This window comes from Ipomoea triloba, chromosome 13 (assembly GCF_003576645.1).
Source record: "Ipomoea triloba cultivar NCNSP0323 chromosome 13, ASM357664v1".
Lineage (NCBI taxonomy): Eukaryota > Viridiplantae > Streptophyta > Magnoliopsida > Solanales > Convolvulaceae > Ipomoea > Ipomoea triloba.
In genome coordinates, this window is record NC_044928.1 from 18,956,482 (window position 1) to 18,969,842 (window position 13,361).

Consider the following 13,361-nt stretch of genomic DNA (forward strand, 5'->3'; position numbering starts at 1 on the left):
TATTCACTACAACTAAATATTATGTGGAAAAAATACACATATTTCCAACTCTATTGGATTGGACTTTGTGTTCATTTTATTATGTTGCATATTCACTACAACTAAGTATTATGTTGATTTGCCAACTACCATGTGAATGATGTGATGGTATCACGATTAACATTTTATATTGGTAGTGATAACATCAAGTCTTTTCAGATTCATTTTCGTATTTGATTTGCGCCTCTTACTATACGCATGAGGGAGAGCTTCTAGCTATAAAATTCAAACTCCCTCTTAAAAGGGGTATTATATATATACTAGTGCAAACCCACTTTCCTATCTAATGCAGGACAAACGTTTTTTCAAGCATTATATTGTTTCACCTTTCATTTTCCAATTCAAATTGGTCTACTTTGAGAATATAATTAATTTTTCATTTACCCGTTATTCATTTTGAGCATACAATATATCGATTTCTTCGTTTCACTATGAAGAACCCCTATCCATTTTGACCCAACCCAAATATGAAGTGAACCTACATATATTTGCACCATAAATAGCTACTTAAAATATCATTTTATGTCCACAATTGATTTAGGCAAGATATTATATGCAAAAATATTATTGTTAAAATTATACATTAATTTATCTATGTATGTAGCTAAAATAAGATAAAATTGTCATTTTGGTCCACTGACTATTGGAGAAGTGTTAATTGCTATCTGCGACTTTAAAAAATGTTAATTGCGTACATTGACTAAAGTAAAATGACTAAATTGCCCTTAATATTTCCTCCTTTAAAATTTTCGGGTCACTTTTGGCCGGCAATTTGGCCGGATGGACCAAAATTGATAAAAATGCATAGTCAAGGTACACAATTAACATTTTTGAAAGTCGCGGATAGCAATTAACACTACTCCAATAGTCAGTGGGCCAAAATGACAATTTTCTCTTGAAATCCGTTGCAAAATTTTCAGTGGTCTCTCAAATGGACTACTTTGAAGAAATGTGCTTTAGCGATTAACGAATTGAAACAACACTTGTGTGTTTGGTTCATAGGACTAAACACATGAATGCGAATGAAAGTCATACACATTGTGTAATTGTTTAGTAACAACATTTTAAAGCACATGTATATAATTACAAAACTTATTAACTAATTTAAATCAGATATTATTCCATTAATTCAGCCTTATCCCTCCTCATTTCATCGTCTCCTCATTTCATCGCCTCGTCACTCATATCTCCTCACTGCATTGCCTACTCACTTCATTGCCACTTGAGCACGGGAAGGCCTACATGTTCTTTGTAATATAACTGAAGGGTCACACTTGTGTGAGACGGTCTCACGGGTCTCAATCCGTGATACGGGCCGGGTCACACAAGTATACGGGTTAACATGTGCATATCATGTGTCTTTTTATGTTTCTCTCTCTGCATCAACGCTATTCACTCTTCTCACCCTCTGCATCTCACGCCGCGTCTCGCTTTCCTGTCTCTATCTCCTCCCATCTCCGCCGTAGCCTCAAATTCATAATCCAAAAAACAAATTCAATTAGATTGCAGGCAATTTTATGGAAATTCAATTAAATTGCAGCAACAAGGCAACACCCACTGCCACCCCATTTTTATTCTCATAATTTCCTTACTCAGCCCAATCAAACTTAACCATTCTCAAACACTTTCGTCATCCAATTTATTCCATTCGAGCATACTATACTACCATAGTACTCACAATTAAAACAACACAATCTCAAACAATAATTCAATATTGAATTTTCAAACTAAACTGCACAAACTTCTATCAGCAAATTACTGCCCTTTATTTTCCAGTAGCAGCACACTGTATTGCCTCTCAAACAGCAGCAAAACATACATTCAACTTCAAGCACATTCAAGCCATATAAACCATTGAACCCATCTAATCAAATGACCTCCAATTCTAGAAATTATTTAAAGCAACCATTCTAGATTCACAATTTCAGCCACAAAGAGATCCACTATCTTAGAGCATTATTAAAACCAGCAGCAAGCACAATATTTAGATGAAACTCACCTACTGTTAGCATATCTCCACTACCATTCAAGAAGAGCAGTTGCTCATAGCATTTCAGAATTTCATATTAAGGTTAAATCAACATTGCAGCAGCAACATTAATGCAACAATGCTTCCATTCTCAATTTATTCCATTCCATTACCTTTGCAAATATTCTACTTCATAACACAAATGAATATTTATAACTTTAATCATCAAACACAATACTAAATAGCACAAATATACTACTTAATAGCACAAATGAATACTCAACACTTTAACCATTAAATTGAATACTTTATAGCATAAAACTAGTACTTTTAAACACAAATAAATAGTTAATACATTAACCATTAAACCTAATACTTAATAGCCTAAAACTAGTACTTCATAGCACAAATGAATACTCAACACTTTAACCATTACATCTAATACTTTAATTAACAATCAAACACAATACTTAATAGCACAAATGTACTACTTCATAACACAAATAAGTACTCAACACTTAAAGCATTAAATCTAATACTTTATGGTGCAAATATACTACTTTATTATATCACAAATAAATGATCATGACTTTAACCATCAAACACAATACTTAATAGCACAAATATACTACCTAATAGCACAAATGAATACTCAACACTTTAACCATAAAATTGAATACTTTATAGCCTAAAACTAGTACTTCATAACACAAATGAATACTCAACACTTTAACAATTAAATCTAATACTTTATAATGCAAATATACTACTTCATATCACAAATGAATACTCAACAATTTAATCATTAAGTTTAATACTTTATAACCTAAAACTAGTACTTTTAAACACAAATAAATAGTCAATACATTATCCATTAAACCTAATACTTTATAGCCTAAAACTAGTACTTCATAGCACAAATGAATACTCAACACTTTATCCATTACATCTAAATTACATCTAACAAGATGGAGGTGTGAGGAATCGAACCCCGTGCCTAGAGCTGTAAATACGGGCTGGCGGGGCGGGGCGGGGTGGGCCAAAGGTCGGTGGGCCTCGGGCCTAAACGGGGTGGGCCAAAAAGGCCCGCTCCCTGGCGGGCTTGGGAAACCCAGGCCCGGTCCGCGGGCTAGGCGGGCCCCCGCCTATTTTTTGTTTTGATTTGTTTGTTTATTCTCCTTATCACTTTATTAAATTTTATCACTTGTCATTTTGTAGTTTTGTATTCACGCCAAGATAGGCAGGAGGAGCATTTTCAGTCGCTCTATGCGAACCCGAATGAAGAGATTCTCCGCACACGAAGAACAGTAGAGGAAAATGCGTGGATGATTCAGGAGCTTCAGGCTCAATTTGCGAGACAATTCCATCCTCCATCCTTTGGTGATCAGTGATGATTCATTCGTTACCCCGATAGCTTGAGACATGAAAGAAGGAAGTCCCCGAGACAATGTTACTGAGATGATGATGATGTCCCATGAAAACATTAGGTTCCCTATGCGTGGGGTTCCGCCTTTATTTATCTTTATTTACTTTTAATTGCTTTTGTGCTTATTTTATTGCATTTGCATTTATTTGCTTTACTTTTATGCATTTTCGTAATTGGTAGACTATTTTGAATACTTTTACTATTTAGCGTTTAATTTCTTTAAGTAGTTATATCTATGAGTTTTATGCATTTATCTAGTTTGCATTTATTTTGCTTTATTTAGTTGAGATATCCTATCAAGTCTATAATAATTGAATAGCTCTCTTAATTACTATTATATTTCTTGTTATTAAGTTTTGAGCATAGAGTTTTGATAACGGAGGCCGACTGATGTTGGAAGCTAAAGTGTGGAAAGAGGGATGCATACTTGGTTTAATCTCTTATTCCTTTTCTATTTTATGCCCCGTTTTCGAATTTAAAGTATGGTAATTGTTTATATAGCTTTGAATGTGTTTTAATGAGCTTACCATGTTATTTTATCATTAAGGATCAATATAGTATACCCTATATCCCAGAGCAAATTCCAAAGTGTCGAAAGGGATTTTATTTGCAATATCGATTATTTAAACCCGTTTTCCTTTACCCTGTGAGTCTAAGGTAATATCGAGGACGATGTCCAATTTAAAGTGTGGAAATGACGCACTTTGTGCTTAATGTTTATTTGCTTAGAGTTGGGAGTTGGTCTCTTGGGCATGATAAACGGGTGTGTTTGCAAAATTGAAGAGTGAGTTATTGTTTGTGCTATCTAGGGAAAATTTGGACTAGATGCCAAACATTTTTATTCTTGAAATATCTTTGTGGAAGTTACTTTTCGCCCCCATGAGAGTGTTTAGAGCCAAATAAGTTTATATTCTTGCCTGTTTACATGAGATTCAACTCTTATTTAGGAAGGACCTTAGTCAAGGATCTCTCGAAGTGGAAGTGTGCACTTTTTTAATTTGAGAAGGATAAATTAAGCGAGGCCTGGAATTGAAATAATTTTGGTAGGGCATGGGGCAAAAGGTGAGCCTATTAGTGAGCTTAGACTAAAATAAACCCTTAATCCCAAGAAAAAGGCATGAGAAGTTGCATGGAGAAATAGTAGAAAAGGCAAAAGGCCAATCCTAGAGATAAAAATTGAGGAAAACCACTTCGCTGGGTTGTGTTCAACCATAGTCTTCGGCGTTTATAATTTAAGCAAGTTGGACCATCTAAAAAATATAGAGATTAGGCTTGGCATTTATTGGCCATCTAAATGTACATATTGGCCCAAAATAATATAACCCCCTAATTCAAATCTTACTTTCTACGTTATTAAGATGAAGGTGCGGGGAATCGAACCCCGTGCCTCTCGCATGCAAAGCGAGCGCTTTACAATATGAGCTACACCCCCTAATTCACATTTCACTATCTTGCTTATCAACATGGAGGTGCGGGGAATTTAACCGCGTGCCTCTCGCATACTAAGCGAGCGCTGTACCAAATGAGCTACACCCCTGTTAATAATAAATTGAAGGGGAATTAAATATATTCAAAAGGTATAAATTATTATAATTGGGTGGATTCAATAGTACCATCACCACATCCTACTTAAAGGGTTTACAAGATGGAGGTGAATGGAATCAAACCATGTACCTCTCCCATGCAAAGCGAGTGCTATAACATATGAGCTACACCCCATTAATAATAAAGTGAGGGAAGATTAATGTATTTTAAAAAGTGAGGGAGCATCATTAATATATAAAAAGTAAATTTACAAATAAGCAAGCTTCACATCTTACTTCCTATGTTAATGAGATGTAGGTACAGAAAATTGAACCCATGCACCTCACATGCAGAGTAAGCACTCTACAATATGAGCTACACCCCCTAATTAATAATAAAGTACGAAATCAACATTTATATTTAAAAGCAAAAAATTGTTAAGTTATAATTTGTTATGATAAATTAATAAAGTTGGACCATTTCTCTACCAGATGAGCTATAATTTAAGCAAGTTAGACCATTAAAAAATATTGTAGGTTGGCCCAAAATAATATAACCCGCTAATTCACATCGTACTTTCTAGGTTAACTACAAAATATGGGGGTGCGGGGAATCATTCCGCATGCTTGCCTCTCGCTTGCAAAGGGAGCGCTATACCATTTGAGCTAGCTACACCCGCTAATTCACCTTTCACTTTCTTTGTTATCAACATGAAGGTGCGGGGAATCGTACCCCGTCCCTCTCGCATGCGAAGTGAGCGCTCTACCATATGAGCTACATCCCCTAATTCACATTTCACTTTCTTGGTAATCAACATGGAGGTGCGGGGAATTTAACCGAGTGCCTCTTGCATATGAAGCGAGCGTTGTACCAAATGAGCTACACCCCTGTTAATAATAAATTGAAGGGGAATTAAATATATTCAAAAGATATAAATTATTATAATTGGGTGGATTCAACAGTACCATCACCACATCCTACTTTAAGGGTTTACAAGATAGAAGTGAATGGAATCAAACCATGTACCTCTCTAATGGAAAGCGAGTGCTATAACATGTGTGCTACACCCCCATTAATAATAACGTGAGGAAACATTAATGTTATTTAAAAGGTGAGGAAGGACTAATAATATATAAAAAGTATAAATTTTAATTTATAATTAAGCAAGTTCCACATCTAACTTGCTATGTTGATGAGATGTAGGTACGAGAAATTTAACCCATGCACCTAACATGAAGAGTAAGCACTCCACCATATAAGGTGCGCCCCCTACTTAATAATAAAGTACGGAATCGAAATTTATATTTAAAAGCTATAAGTTGTTAAGTTATAATTTGTTAAAATAAATTAATCAAGTTTGACCATTTGTCAACCATATGAGCTATAATCCATAATTAACACTCCGTAATAAAGTGAGAAAATATCAATAATATTTAAAAGGTATAAATTATAAGTTATATAATTTTTAAATTTAATTTAAGCAAGTTCGAGCATCTAAAAAATATAGAGATTAGGCTTGCCGTTTATTGACCATCTAAATGTATATATGTTGGCCCAAAATAATATAACCCCCATTAATAATGTACCTCTCCCATGTAAAGCGGGTGCTCTACCACATGAGCTGCACCCCCATTAATAATAAAGTGAGGGAACATCAATGTATTTTTAAATGTGAGGGAGCATTCTTAATATATAAAAAGTATAAATTTTAATTTAGAAATAAGCACGCTTCACATCTTACTTCCTATGTTAATGACATGTAGGTACAGAAAATTGAACCCCTCCTATGTTAATGACATGTAGGTACAGAAAATTGAACCCAATGCACCTCACATGCAGAGTAAGCACTCTACAATATGAGCTACACCCCCTAATTAATAATAAAGTACGAAATCAACATTTATATTTAAAAGCTATAAATTGTTAAGTTATAATTTGTTATGATAAATTAATAAAGTTGGACCATTTCTCTACCAGATAAGCTATAAGTTAAGCAAGTTAGACCATTAAAAAATATTGTAGGTTGGCTCAAAATAATATAACCCCCTAATTCACAACATACTTTCTAGGTTAACAAAATATGGGGGTGCGGGGAATAATTCCGCATGCATGCCTATCGCTTTCTAGTTTAACACAAGAAGATGAGGGTGCGGGTAGGGAATCATGCCCCGTGCGTGCCTCTCGCTTGCAAAGGGAGCGCTATACCATTTGAGCTAGCTACACACCCTAATTCACCTTTCACTTTCTTTGTTATCAACATGGAGGTGCGGGGAATTGAACCCCGTGCCTCTCGCATGCGAAGCGAGCGCTCTACCAAATGAGCTACACCCCCGTTAATATTAAATTGAGGGGGAATATAATATATTCAAAAGGTATAAATTATTATAATTTAAAAATGTGTTAATCATCTATTTTATGGGTGGGTTAAACACTACCCACACCACATCCTACTTAAAGGGTTTACAAGATGTAAGTGAATGGAATCAAACCATGTACCTCTCTAATGGAAAGCGAGTGCTATAACATATGAGCTACACCCCCATTAATAATAACGTGAGGTAACATTAATGTTATTTAAAAAGTGAGGAATGACTAATAATATATAAAAAGTATAAAATTTAATTTATAATTAAGCAAGTTCCACAACTAACTTGCTATGTTGATGAGATGTAGGTACGAGAAATTTAACCCATGCACCTAACTTGAAGAGTAAACACTCCACCATATGAGGTACGCCCCCTACTTAGTAATAAAGTACGGAATCAACATTTATATGTAAAAGCAATAAGTTTTTAAGTTATAATTTGTTAAGATAAATTAATCAAGTTTGACCATTTCTCCGCCATATGAGCTATAATCCATAATTAACACTCCGTAATAAAGTGAGAAAATATCAATAATATTTAAAAGGTATATATTGTAAGTTATATAATTTTTAAATTTAATTTAAGCAAGTTGGACCATCTAAAAAATATAGAGATTAGGCTTTGCGGTTATTGACCATCTAAATGTATATATATGTTGGCCCAAAATAATATAACCCCCTAATTCAAATCTTACTTTCTAATCTAGGTTATCAAGATGGAAGTGCGGGGAATCGAACCCCGTGCCTCTCGCATGCAAAGCGAGCGCTCTACCATATGAGCTACACCCCCTAATTCACATTTCACGTTCTTGGTTATCAACATGGAGGTGCGGTGAATTTAACCGCGTGCCTCTCGCATACGAAGCGAGCGATGTACCAAATGAGCTACACCCCCGTTAATAATAAATTGAAGGGGAATTAAATACATTCAAAAGGTATAAATTATTATAATTGGGTGGGTTCAACAGTACCATCACCACATCCTACTTGAAGGGTTTACAAGATGGAAGTGCATAGAATCAAATCATGTACCTCTCCCATGCAAAGCGGGTGCTCTGCAATATGAGCTGCACCCCCATTAATAATAAAGTGAGGGAACATCAATGTATTTTAAAATGTGAGGGAGCATTCTTAATATATAAAAACTATAAACTTTAATTTATAAATAAGCAAGCTTCACATCTTACTTCCTATGTTAAGGACATGTAGGTACAGAAAATTGAACACAATGCACCTCACATGCAGAGTAAGCACTCTAAAATATGAGCTACACCCCCTAATTAATAATAAAGTAAGAAATCAACATTTATATTTAAAAGCTATAAATTGTTAACTTATAATTTGTAATGATAAATTAATAAAGTTGGACCATTTCTCTACCATATGAGCTATAATTTAAGCAAGTTAGACCTTTAAAAAAATATTGTAGGTTGGCCCAAAATAATATAATCCCCTAATTCACATCATACTTTCTAGGTTAACACAAGATGGGGGTGCGGGGAATCATGCCCCGTGCGTGCCTCTCGCCTGCAAAGGGAGCGCTATACCATTTGAGCTAGCTACACACCCTAATTCACCTTTCACTTTCTTTGTTATCAACATGGAGGTGCGGGGAATTGAACCCCGTGCCTCTCCCATGCGAAGTGAGCGCTCTACCAAATGAGCTACACCCCCGTTAATATTAAATTGAGGGGGAATATAATATATTCAAAAGGTATAAATTATTATAATTTAAAAATGTGTTAATCATCTATTTTATGGGTGGGTTAAACACTACCCACACCACATCCTACTTAAAGGGTTTACAAGATTAAGTGAATGGAATCAAACCATGTACCTCTCTAATGGAAAGCGAGTGCTATAACATATGAGCTACACCCCCATTAATAATAACGTGAGGAAATATTAATGTTATTTAAAAGGTGAGGAAGGACTAATAATATATAAAAAGTATAAATTTTAATTTATAATTAAGCAAGTTCCACATCTAACTTGCTATGTTGATGAGATGTAGGTACGAGAAATTTAACCCATGCACCTAACATGAAGAGTAAACACTCCACCATATGAGGTACGCCCCCTACTTAGTAATAATGTACGGAATCAACATTTATATCTAAAAGCAATAAGTTGTTAAGTTATAATTTGTTAAGATAAATTAATCAAGTTTGACCATTTCTCCGCCATATGAGCTATAATCCATAATTAACACTCCGTAATAAAGTGAGAAAATATCAATAATATTTAAAAGGTATAAATTGTAAGTTATATAATTTTTAAATTTAATTTAAGCAAGTTGGACCGTCTAAAAAATATAGAGATTAGGCTTTGCGTTTATTGACCATCTAAATGTATATATATGTTGGCCCAAAATAATATAACCCCCTAATTCAAATCTTACTTTCTAGTCTAGGTTATCAAGATGGAAGTGCGAGGAATCGAACCCCGTGCCTCTCGCATGCAAAGCAAGCGCTCTACCATATGAGCTACACCCCCTAATTTCATGTTCTTGGTTATCAACATGGAGGTGCGGTGAATTTAACCGCGTGCCTCTCGCATACGAAGCGAGCGATGTACCAAATGAGCTACACCCCCGTTAATAATAAATTGAAGGGGAATTAAATATATTCAAAAGGTATAAATTATTATAATTGGGTGGGTTCAACAGTACCATCACCACATCCTACTTGAAGGGTTTACAAGATGGAAGTGCATAGAATCAAATCATGTACCTCTCCCATGCAAAGCGGGTGCTCTGCAATATGAGCTGCACCCCCATTAATAATAAAGTGAGGGAACATCAATGTATTTTAAAATTTGAGGGAGCATTCTTAATATATAAAAACTATAAACTTTAATTTATAAATAAGCAAGCTTCACATCTTACTTCCTATGTTAATGACATGTAGGTACAGAAAATTGAACCCAATCCTCACATGCAGAGTAAGCACTCTACAATACGAGCTACACCCCCTAATTAATAATAAAGTACGAAATCAACATTTATATTTAAAAGCTATAAATTGTTAAGTTATAATTTGTTAAGATAAATTAATCAAGTTTGACCATTTCTCAGCCATATGAGCTATAATCCATAATTTACACTCCGTAATAAAGTGAGAAAATATCGATAATATTTAAAAGGTATAAATTATAAGTTATATAATTTTTAAATTTAATTTAAGCAAGTTGGACCATCTAAAAAATATAGAGATTAGGCTTTGCGTTTCTTGACCATCTAAATGTATATATATGTTGGCCCAAAATAATATAACCCCCTAATTCAAATCTTACTTACTAGGTTATCAGGATGGAGGTGCGGGGAATCGAACCCCGTGCCTCTCGCATGCAAAGCGAGCGCTCTACCATACGAGCTACACCCCCTAATTCACATTTCATGTTCTTGGTTATCAACATGGAGGTGTTGGGAATTTAACCGCGTGCCTCTCGCATACGCAGCGAGCGCTGTAGCAAATGAGCTACACCCTCGTTAATACGCAGCGAGCGCTGTAGCAAATGAGCTACACCCTCGTTAATAATAAATTGAAGGGGAATTAAATACATTCAAAAGGTATAAATTATTATAATTGGGTGGGTTCAACAGTTCCATCACCACATCCTACTTTAAGGGTTACAAGATGGAAGTGCATAGAATCAAATCATGTACCTCTCCCATGCAAAGCGGGTGCTCTACCATATGTGCTGCAGCCCCATTAATAAGAAAGTGAGGGAACATTAATGTGTTTTAAAGAGTGAGGGAGCATTCTTAATATATAAAAAGTATAAATTTTAATTTATTAATAAGCAAGCTTCATATCTTACTTCCTATGTTAATGAGATGTAGGTACAAAAAATTGAACCCAATGGACCTCACAAGCAGCGTAAGCACTCTACAATATGAGTTACACTCCCTAATTAATAATAAAGTACGAAATAAACATTTATATTGAAATGCTATAAATTGTTAAGTTATAATTTGTTATGATCAATTCATAAAGTCGGACCATTTCTCTACCAGATGAGCTATAATTTAAGCAAGTTACACCATTAAAAAATATTGTAGGTTGGCCCAAAATAATATAACCCCCTAATTCACATCATACTTTCTAGTTTAACACAAGAAGATGGGGGTGCGGGTAGGGAATCATGCCCCGTGCGTGCCTCTCGCATGCAAAGGGAGCGCTATACCATTTGAGCTAGCTACACACCGTAATAAAGTGAGAAAATATCGATAATATTTAAAAGGTATAAATTATAAGTTATATAATTTTTAAATTTAATTTAAGCAAGTTGGACCATCTAAAAAATATAGAGATTAGGCTTGGCGTTTATTGACTATCTAAATGTATATATACGTTGGCCCATAATAATATAACCCCCTAATTCAAATCTTACTTACTAGGTTATCAGGATGGAGGTGCGGGGAATCGAACCCCGTGCCTCTCGCATGCAAAGCGAGCGCTCTACCATATGAGCTACACCCCCTAATTCACATTTCACGTTCTTGGTTATCAACATGGAGGTGTTGGGAATTTAACCGCGTGCCTCTCGCATACGCAGCGAGCGCTGTAGCAAATGAGCTACACCCTCGTTAATACGCAGCGAGCGCTGTAGCAAATGAGCTACACCCTCGTTAATAATAAATTGAAGGGGAATTAAATACATTCAAAAGGTATAAATTATTATAATTGGGTGGGTTCAACAGTTCCATCACCACATCCTACTTTAAGGGTTACAAGATGGAAGTGCATAGAATCAAATCATGTACCTCTCCCATGCAAAGCGGGTGCTCTACCATATGTGCTGCAGCCCCATTAATAAGAAAGTGAGGGAACATTAATGTGTTTTAAAGAGTGAGGGAGCATTCTTAATATATAAAAAGTATAAATTTTAATTTATTAATAAGCAAGCTTCATATCTTACTTCCTATGTTAATGAGATGTAGGTACAAAAAATTGAACCCAATGGACCTCACAAGCAGCGTAAGCACTCTACAATATGAGTTACACTCCCTAATTAATAATAAAGTACGAAATAAACATTTATATTGAAATGCTATAAATTGTTAAGTTATAATTTGTTATGATCAATTCATAAAGTCGGACCATTTCTCTACCAGATGAGCTATAATTTAAGCAAGTTACACCATTAAAAAATATTGTAGGTTGGCCCAAAATAATATAACCCCCTAATTCACATCATACTTTCTAGTTTAACACAAGAAGATGGGGGTGCGGGTAGGGAATCATGCCCCGTGCGTGCCTCTCGCATGCAAAGGGAGCGCTATACCATTTGAGCTAGCTACACACCGTAATAAAGTGAGAAAATATCGATAATATTTAAAAGGTATAAATTATAAGTTATATAATTTTTAAATTTAATTTAAGCAAGTTGGACCATCTAAAAAATATAGAGATTAGGCTTGGCGTTTATTGACTATCTAAATGTATATCTCCGTTGGCCCATAATAATATAACCCCCTAATTCACATCATACTTTCTCGTTTAACACAAGAAGATGAGGGTGCGGGTAGGGAATCGTGCCCCGTGCGTGCCTCTCGCATACGCAGCGAGCGCTGTAGCAAATGAGCTACACCGTCGTTAATAATAAATTGAAGGGGAATTAAATACATTCAAAAGGTATAGATTATTATAATTGGTTGGGTTCAACAGTTACATCACCACATCCTACTTAAAGGGTTTACAAGATGGAAGTGCATAGAATCAAATCATGTACCTCTCCCATGCAATGCGGGTGCTCTACCATATGAGCTATAATTTAAGCAAGTTCGACCATCTAAAAAATATAGAGATTAGGCTTGGCGTTTATTGACTATCTAAATGTATATCTCCGTTGGCCCATAATAATATAACCCCCTAATTCACATCATACTTTCTCGTTTAACACAAGAAGATGAGGGTGCGGGTAGGGAATCGTGCCCCGTGCGTGCCTCTCGCATACGCAGCGAGCGCTGTAGCAAATGAGCTACACCGTCGTTAATAATAAATTGAAGGGGAATTAAATACATTCAAAAGGTA

At 35.3% G+C, this 13,361-nt stretch overlaps 5 non-coding genes across 5 annotated transcripts; all 5 read right to left on the reverse strand.

The window, feature by feature from the left end:
* Window positions 1-7,217: 7,217 nt before the first annotated feature.
* Window positions 7,218-7,290, reverse strand: TRNAA-CGC. The gene has a single exon. It is a non-coding gene; the product is annotated as a tRNA-Ala (tRNA).
* Window positions 7,291-8,040: 750 nt separating this feature from the next.
* On the reverse strand, window positions 8,041-8,113 carry TRNAA-UGC. Its single transcript has one exon. It is a non-coding gene; the product is annotated as a tRNA-Ala (tRNA).
* An 811-nt stretch (window positions 8,114-8,924) lies between these two features.
* Window positions 8,925-8,997, reverse strand: TRNAA-CGC. The gene has a single exon. It is a non-coding gene; the product is annotated as a tRNA-Ala (tRNA).
* A 1,637-nt stretch (window positions 8,998-10,634) lies between these two features.
* TRNAA-UGC lies at window positions 10,635-10,707 on the reverse strand. The gene has a single exon. It is a non-coding gene; the product is annotated as a tRNA-Ala (tRNA).
* Window positions 10,708-11,735: 1,028 nt separating this feature from the next.
* On the reverse strand, window positions 11,736-11,808 carry TRNAA-UGC. The gene has a single exon. It is a non-coding gene; the product is annotated as a tRNA-Ala (tRNA).
* Window positions 11,809-13,361: the final 1,553 nt, after the last annotated feature.